The following is a 9,624-nucleotide window of genomic DNA, read 5'->3' as shown; positions in this document are numbered from 1 at the left end:
CTATGAATAACTTGCCTGCTCACTCATTTTGCTGCATTGAAAAAGTAACATGGAAATAAAATGTTCTTTCTAAAGTTCTTGTACTCGTAACCTGGCAACCTCAAAGGGGCTTTTTTGACTTGCTATGTAAGGAGGTTTTAAAAGGTAGCTGGATTATTACTATGGAATAATGGTCCATTTCCCCGTTGCAGAAAGGAGGCGCATGAATCAATACGACCCTCATGCTGCACCTGTGGATGACTCAGGTATTTTACGAAAACTCCAGCAATTACGTAAAGGGCTACAGATGTATTTTCTTAACTATCATGCAGAAAGGGGATTGCTTAGAGACGGTTATTGCCTTTGTACAGCATTTCTTGCATACGTGCCATCAAGCAGCGAAATTAAATATGCGGCGCAAGGACTGATAGCAAAATCTTAATAAATCCCTACGTTATCTCACGTTAAAAATATCCGTAAAGACAGACAACGAGGAGCTGCAGAGGTAATGTAGACACTTATGGTAGCAAATGCCTTCACACACAGGTACTTCTAGCATGCAAAATCAGGCACTTCCTGTTGATGTCATTTCCTGTTGATGTAATTTCCTGTTGATGGTTTGGACAAGTGAGCCAGCAGTGGGAGACAAAGTGACAGCTGGCTGTGGGCTTTGGCGGTCTGCCTGGTAATCGAGACCTGCCCTGGGCCTACAGATCGTCAGTAAATCACAGCTGGTGCCTGTTAACTTTTTGCTGGGTTATTATAAGGTTAGGATTTGGGGTAGGGGGTTGGTTTGGCTTTGCCTGTGTTTGAGGGTTTCTTATTTTGGCTCTTAATTTTTCAGTTTCCTTTCTTTAAAGGGGCTATGTCCTCATTTTATGTTGTTTTGTTATGTAACAGAATCCTTTTTGTAAATTTAAACCCAGATCCCTTGACATCTTCCCCTTAACAGGTGGCAATATTTATCATTTGAATTCACCAAGAATGTGTTCACCAGGTCACCACCATTTTGGAATGACACAGGATTCTGGGAAAATAACATTTACTGCTGAAAATCCACCATGACGTAGTTTCAGCAGCCTGTGCCCCATCCCATAACCTGTTCATTTAAAACTATTCTACAGCACATAGCTTGAAGTCAGCTTTCTCTGAATCACCCAGAGGAAGATAAAAAAAATATGAGCAAATCTGTGTAACCTCACAGTAACCGTTTTCAGTATACAGCTACCCCTGTCTCCGGTGCATAACACCTGGAGGTCAAACCCGAGTATCCTCAACCAGTGTGAAGAGCTAAACTTCCCTGAGATTGGTACCCTGAACAGAGAGGCCATCACCTAACCTCTTCCTGGACTGAGGTATGTCAGGCACTTCACCCCCATGGCAAATTGACAGGTATCAGAACCAAATAATGGAATCGGCTAAAGAACAAACTGACATGAAATGATTCCCTTTTTGGCCATTTGTACAAGTACACTGGAATGGGTTAGTTTTCACATATCCCATCATGCTCTGCTTTTTAAAGTTATACACACATAGAGGTGAGACTGAAGCTTGGGGCCTTAGCATAGGATCAGCCATCCATCCAGTACCCCTGGGGCATTTTTTGGGGAGTTAAGGATTTTGCTGAAGGGCCCAACAGAGATGTAGCTACTCTGCCAAGCATGGGATGTGAACCAGTGACCTTGCGATCGCAGGCCAAACCCGCTGAGCCACACCACACTGACACAACCTGTTGATGAATTACGGACCCAACTGCCCAAAACAAGAGTATGACATCATCACCGGTTAGCTGACACAGGTGCCATATGACATCATCATCATTAGGTGACACAGGTGTCGTATGACATCATCATCATTAGGTGACACAGGTGCCGTATGACATCATCATCATTAGGTGACACAGCTGCCGTATGACATCATCACTGGTTAGTTGACAAGGTGCCAATACACCAGCACTCTGTCTGTCTCCCTCATCTGTTTACTACTACTATTTTTTTACTATAATTCATGATTTATTTAGCCACTATATTTGCAGACAGCTGATACTTGTGTTATGCCGCTGTGGCATTGTTACGGAAAATTATCAGCCGTGCAAATGCCACTGTCTGTCTCGTTCATTTATTTACTACTTTTATTTAGTACTATCATTTGCGATTTATTTAATTGCTATTTTCAGACAACTTACAACTTGTTACGCCACTGTGGCATTGTTACAGTAATTCATCAGCCATGCAAATGTCGCACACGTCAATCAGTAACACCATCCAGCACTTATGGAAAAGTATTCCTTACTCTGAGCCAGAAACACTGCGACACTGGCGCTCGCGGTAAATCAGGCTACCAGGGAAAATCCAGCTTTTAACAAAGCGCCCACTAGCCCAGCTAGACATGAATATGCATCAGCTTAAGCCTGGCTTGCTGCCAAGTGACACGTGCTCCAGAAGACGGAGAGGGCCAGGCTAGTAATTGCCTGTGTATGGCCCGGGTGTATTAGAATACATGAATAAATTAATTAGCCGACCCACCTGCACAGGCCAGGGTGCGGGGATGGGGTGGGGGGGGTGCCTCACTGTCCCCATATTTAAAGATGCAGAAGCGAGCCTGTAAGTTAATGAGGTTTCTGTGTACCTTTATTGTTGTGTACTACAGCACCTTTCATTGACTCTTACGATGGGTGTAAATACCTCACATCCCAACAAGCGCACTCAACCAATAAACCATACAAGCGTGATTCCGCGTATAATGTTCTTTAAACAAAACGTCGACATAATACACAATGCGTGTTGTCACAATGTAAAGACTGTGAAGTTTGTAGTCCGGTTCAAAGTCTAATGAGCCAATTTAATGTCGAGTAACAGGAAGGGCATTTATAACACTGGGCAAGTCGTGTTTAAAGGCGTGTCTCGTTTGGGGATAGGTTCATGCAAAACACTTTAAAAAGTTAGTTAAAATCACTGAATTTGACAAATTTAAAATTACTAGCTTTTCAATAGTTGTCTAGCACTTCTATACACAAATACTTGAAATCATTTACTCTTCCAAAATAGAATGTATAGCGATTTCTTCTAATAAAAAAAAGACCAACTTGACATTCACCCTAAAAAGGTACTGAAATAGGAGATCAGATTAACCTAATATGCCATTTGAAGATAACGTTACCAGGGTCCTCATTTAACAAACTGAGGTAAAAGGGCGCCTTGTTTGATTACTGTCCCTCTCCCTTTTCCTCCCCTTTTCCAGCAGATGAATACAGAGAGTCACTGTTATGCGGCAGAGAATAGAGCCTCTTTGCGTCACCCACCCGGGATCCTGCGCCTTGACTTAATATGGTAAATACGGCTGTGCGGCCGGTTTTTGTTTGCATTCCTGACAGCACTGTGCTATTTATATTTGCCTTTTAAAGATTTGTTTGTATGTAGTCATGGCAAAATATGGTCAAATCTTAGCGGAGCGCTCCGGCCAAATTAATCAAACGTAGATTTACCCCCCAGCACCTCATGCCCAGCAGGACGGAGTCTCCGGGCTCGCGGGGAAGCTGCGTTTTGCGATTCCTAGTATGTCCACTTGGTGGCGCCATCAAACAATAAATTACATAAAATAATATATAAACATATTTAAAAAGTCGTAAAACCTGGAGTTATCTATTAGTATTTGAAACAAACTCGACGTTTTAAGAGATAAAAGTGTGACTTTTTCAAACGAAAGGATTATAAATATATCGCTGTCACTTACTGCACTTGTTACCGCTTATAAACTATTTAGTTAAACATTCAGAATGGGTTTTGTTTTAATGAAAGTGATTAATTAGCTCGCTAGACATGAGTCAAAATTAACTTGTCACATTACATAACATGTAAACAGGAGTGGACAGGAATTCGAATGCCAAAAGACGCGGCTCGCCTCGGACTTTGCCAAGAGCGTCCCCTAGCGGCCGTGCGGGCACGTCTCCGCGAAGTGTCACGCCCTAACCGCTATGTTCCTGTCCTGAAGGCGCGATCCGAAACAAGGTGGCAATGACGGAGTAGGTCATTGGATAGCCCGGCTGGACGTGGCAAAATGTCACTAACAAACCAGGCTCTGTGGCTGCTTAGGTTTTCTGTCTGTCATTTATGTCCCCTAAGTATTAGCATGCTCTGCTCTCGATTGTCCTCATAAAGACCTTTCTGTACAAAAAAAAGAAAGGCCAGTGAGAATTACAACAAGTAGGCTACAATTATTATTATAATAAAAAAGCGTGTGAATGAAAATTCAAGCAGTCACCATTTTGGCCAATTAGATCCACATAGATGTAAGTAACACACATACTTGCATTAGGACACTGGGATAAAATTCATTCGACATTTTAGAATCTAGTTGTAGCATTTAGCTTTGAGAAGTTGTGAAGCTTTACGTAACCTACGCAAATAGGACAATAAGTGCTCCTCTTGTCGTTTTACCCCTGTGCCAGACATTTATTGCTTATGTTCTGTTTTCCATTAGCTTTGGACACCAGTGAAAGTGCTCAGCTGATAAAGATTAAGAACTTATCTACTATAGTAGATATCTCTCTTTATGGGGGTCTGGCTTCGGTCCAGGACTTTAGAGGACTCCCAGAATCCTCTCTGATTAATGGTAGGTACCGTTATTGCTGCACTCGGTTTTGTAGACTCTCGCTGCGCACATCAAGGTCAGCTGCCTCCGAGCGCGAGACAAATGGGGCCGTCGCATTCCTCTGTCAGCCACCGGCAGCCCAACAATGAAAGTCAGACGTGTGGCCGACGCCCACCACTCGCCGGCCAATCACAGCCAGGGAATCTCGTGATTGGGAGCCCCACCCCCCTGAAGAGGGTAGAGGTGGGCGGGGAATATGGTGGGATGACACGGCTTTTCCGTGTAATAGATATAGGGTTTATAAATATGGGCTTGGGTGGTGGGGAAACTGTTCTCTGTCCTCAGATAGCTCTGTGAAACGTGTGTCATGTGTGGGCCCAAGCATCCCGGGGGGAGACTGAGTGTCACGCACACATTTAAATAGCACCTTCAAAGGGATCCCAGAGTAAAGCCTGTGGTGGAAAGAGGGGCGACGGGACAGTGTGTGTGCGTGTGTGAGGGGGGGTCAGTGAGTTTAAATGCCAGGGATATGTTCACATAATCTCCTGTGGGCAGAGTAACCCAGGAACAGGTCTTCCAGGTGGATTGGGCTTGGTACCCGTGTTTTAAATAAGCACCATGTGGTCAGACTGCCCATTCACCCCCCCCCCCTTGGATATCAGGCGGCCGATCATGAGAGCCTGTCAGTCGCAAAAGTCAGAATGTCTGCATTGTTATCTGCAGCCTCGGGTCAGACACAGAGGGGGGGACATCGATATTGGTCATAATGCAAAATGAAAAGTAATAAATAGCATATAAACGTGTAAGAAAATGTTTACATTTAGTAACGAAAGTTGAAAATGGAATTTAAAGAAGACGACCTGTTGCACGGATTACTCTGTGACAATGGGCTCGGTGATGTTAGTAGATATATAGTATTTAACATCTTATTTATATAGCAGACGCTTTTATCCAAAGCGACGTACAGGTGAGAAAGCAGGGTTAGGGGCCTGGAGCAATTGGGGGTTAGGGGCCTCGCTCAGGGGCCTGACACTGACATCAGTCTGCTTAAGTAAGACGTGTCTGCTCTGTTGATAAAGGAGTCCTACATGCTTTTTGTCCGGAAGTATATTATACTGATGTTGTACTATAGCATGATCGCGTCCCCAGAGAGCTGCTTGGCCATGTGAGGGACAAAGCTGGAAGGACTGGTTTTGTCCTTCAGGAAAGGTCTTCTTCCCAGTGTTTCTGTTCGGTTGCTATTAGCTGCATGTAACATGCCACCGCCTCCGCCCCCCCCCACCAACCCCCCAACCCCCAAACCACCACGGGAGGCTTCCTGTTCCTGTCCCATAGAGACTGTTAAGCTCCTTGCAATTCAGCTCCCACACTGTACACTTAACTGCCCCCCCCCCACCACACCACCAGTAATATTGCTGATACTGGGGGGGATGAATTTTCCCCAGAGAGCCGAAGCAGAAATTCCTGAGCCATTTCATCTGCCATTTGATCCTCTGGAGCTCTGTGAGCTTCAGCGTCAGAAGGAGAGCCGGAGCCTTATTACTGATTACTATTTAATATTTCATCGCTTACCTGGTGTTTTACTCAAGACAGCCTGTTACCTGCATATATAGCTGGTTATTTCAGTGGAGCAATTCCAGTTAAGTACGTCTCACAAGGATACAGAGGGGAGGCTTCTCATGGGACATAAACCAGTAACCTTCAGGTCACAGGACCATTTGTCAGAGTTCTTGAGGCTCGCTGTCAGTTGGAAAGACTCATAAACCTTGTTTGTTGGCCCTGTTCCCCCAGGTAAGGTGAGGTCAAATCCCTCTGATGAAAACTCCAGGCTTTATGAGTTCTCGATAACTGACTGATCGACTAAAACAGCGCCGTTGCCGTCAATCTTTCCAGTTTCTCCACAATTTCTAATGTACTTCTGTAATGGCTGAGCCACGTTGGCCTGGATAACAATGTGTTCAGATTCATATCAGCTTCGTTTCCGGGCCGGTAGATATTCAGGTGTTTTTGCACTTGAACCAATGACCAAATGGAAACTGCTTTATGAATGAATGAAGTGCAGCCTGTCAAAATCAACCAAAATGACTTATGAACCACAAAAAACATATCTCACTAAACACGAGTTTCCTGACAGTGCTGGAGTCCCAAGGACTCTGCTTTGAGAGTTTGTTTAGTATGTTTGCATTTGGCTTGAGGTAATCAAATAACACTTATACTGTTGACCTAAGGCTGTCGGGGGGCATAGATACCCTGCCAGATTCAGGGGGCCACACACTTGATAAGGGCCTTTGAATCATAAAATTATAACGGAGGCCATAATTTCTAGATCCGCCCCCCCGTGTTTCTGGTCTTTCTGCTAACCTGCCTCTCTACTCCTGCTCGGGTTCTGTATCCTACCCATCCGTCTTCCATAACTATCTATCGGTAATTTTCGGCAAGTGGCCAGCAATCGGATCCCTGCGATGGCCGCAAACCGCATTTCCATAACATACATCTACAGCGCAACACTGGTTGAAAAACCCTGACATGCAGCATGCGTGTGTGGTTTGTTAAATGTAGAAAGTGCGCAAGAGTGCATGTCAGTGCAAGGAATGTTGGAATAAATGCAGTATGTATGGGACAATAATAATTTATTCTGCAGATCATCTGACCAGTAGATGAAGTTTAGTCACCGGTTTACTAGGACTGTTTTGGACCTCCTTTTTAGTCTGCTGCCAAACAGTCTCTGTGCAGTCTCTGTCACCCACTGACAGCTGACATGGCTGACATGATATCTCTCTCTTCTCCTCCTGCTCCTTCTCAGTGTATCCTAGTCTGGATGACTGACCATCACCCCCAACTCAACGTTTCAAAGATGGAGATACCTAACCCTACTACAAGTTCACATCACAAATTAAACGTAGCATCATGCTTAATTAGCTGATGTCTTAGCATTGCTGTTTATGAATAACACATAACAACCTCTAACCAGGTGAAGAGGTCCATCCACACTTAAAAGATATCATATCTCACTTTGGCTACTGCATCTCCTGGCCAGATGTCCATCAGACTTCTGCAACTCCTTCGGCAACCCCAAAATCTTGAGAATGTATTATCAAAGCTTTAGAAGGCCACGGGGGTGTCAGAAGCATTTTGAATGTGGGGGGACACACTGGCATAAAACTAATATTTTATGTTAAATGTGGGGGGGGGGTCCAAATGAATAATTATGAAACGTGAGGGGGACACGTCCCCCGCAGATTTAATGGCAGCGGCGCCCATGGGTCCAGAACACACAATGTTCTGCCTCTTTCCTGGGTTACTCTCTGAGATGTAGATTCTCCTGGTTCCCAAGTCTGCAGTTTCCCTCTCATTCTACAGAAAGGATTTCGGACATCACTCCATTTAAACTACATTTGCTTTCTGAACTACTGAACCGCTCACCCTAAACACATTTTACTGGGCAGGTCATCAGACCAGTAGATCGGATTTAGTCACCGGTTTACTAGGGCTATTTTGGGCCCCCTGTTTCATAATCTGCGGCCCGACACCCCAGGACCCTCTCATCTCCTCATATCATCGCAATGCTGATGCAAACAGATTTATGTCTCCTTTTTCCTCCTGGCACTAAATATCCCTCTAGTATCTCAACACATCTTGATATATTTGCCTGGACGGCTCACCAGACCCTCTATGATAAAGATATTCCTTGTGCTTTCCGGTGTCTTCACTTCACTACAAGTTCACCACAAATTATTATTATTAATCTTCTTAGGTTCCATCAAATCGTGGTCATCTCAGCTCCCAGCTACCATAAAGATGGCCTCCTATCAGATCATCCTGCTTTTCACTCTGCTCATCACGCTCTGCAATAGCACACTAAATGCTATAATGATTTAGTCCATCTGTCAATCCTGAGAAGGCCCAGGTCATTCAGAGTCTGCAACACCGTGTTACGGATGTGATCTGTGAGCAGCAACGTGGGGGTGGTGGATGCCAAAAGATGCTACAAACTGATCAGGAAGGCTTGTTTGGTTCTAGGGGAGGAGCTGGACATTACCAAGACTGTGGTGGAGATTAGGATGCTGTCCAGACTTCGGTCCATCTTGGACGATGCTGCTCACCCCCTTGACATTGCTGTGGCTGGACAGAAAAGCACATTTATTCCTAGAGTCCTCAACATAAAATGCTCCACTGGGCACCTCAGGAAATCATTCCTTCTAACGACCATCTGATCATACAACCAGTGAATCACTCCTGTCACAAGTGCAATATTTCTGTTAATACCTATTTATCTTTGTGCAATATTGACCAGAAAATATGTTTTGTTACCACAGTACAGAACCTAGTTTCCATATCACCTACTTAATCTATTACCATCTTTATACATTAATTAATTTATTTTTATATAGCAATTGTTGCGTGTGACATCTGGTATTTCTGTTTTTCTCTTTCATGTATCTGTGCACTGTGCCATCTGTAACTACAAACAATTTCCTCTAGGATAATAAAAGTACTTTGAGTTTGATTCTAATCTTGTTGCTTGTTGTCCCCTTCATCTTCTGCCTTCGATGCCTTGGAGGTGGCGTGTGACTCAGTGGATTAGACTGTGTTCGTGACCATGAGGTCGCGAGTTCTCATCCCAGAGTCGGCAGAGAGATTTTATTGTTGGGCCCTTGAACAAGGACCTTAACCCCCAGAGATTGGATGACCCTGCTTTCTCATCTGCACAACACTTTAGAGAAAAGCTTCTGCTAAGTAGATATTTTCCAAGCATTGTGGACTTTTCAAATCCACCCAGGTTTCCTATAAGATGCCAAAAGTTAGTGAGATGTGTATCATGACTAATCCCTGCATTATTTTTGATGAAAAACCAGACGACTAACAAGCTTTGCCTGGTAAATGCATCCACCCACCCTTCATGCCTAAGGTATTGCCTCCCTGCCCCCAACCTAACTGGAAGTATGCCGAGCATATCTTAATGGGGGGGGTGCATTAACCTGGTATTCCAGATCTAGTGATTCATCTGCAAGGACTGTGGGAGGGATTCAGAGCTAGTAGGCTGGAAGTGGAAAA

At 44.3% G+C, this 9,624-nt stretch overlaps 1 long non-coding RNA gene across 1 annotated transcript; it reads left to right on the top strand.

Moving 5' to 3' along the window:
* The first annotated feature begins 2,536 nt into the window (after positions 1–2,536).
* LOC111855219 (uncharacterized) lies at positions 2,537–9,016 on the top strand. The gene is made up of 3 exons (XR_002840828.2): positions 2,537–2,582; positions 3,220–3,308; positions 8,590–9,016. It is a non-coding gene; the product is annotated as an uncharacterized lncRNA (long non-coding RNA).
* Positions 9,017–9,624: the final 608 nt, after the last annotated feature.

This window comes from Paramormyrops kingsleyae, chromosome 18 (genome assembly GCF_048594095.1).
Source record: "Paramormyrops kingsleyae isolate MSU_618 chromosome 18, PKINGS_0.4, whole genome shotgun sequence".
In the NCBI taxonomy this organism is placed as follows: Eukaryota; Metazoa; Chordata; class Actinopteri; order Osteoglossiformes; family Mormyridae; genus Paramormyrops; species Paramormyrops kingsleyae.
This window is presented reverse-complemented; position numbering and strand designations above follow the sequence as displayed.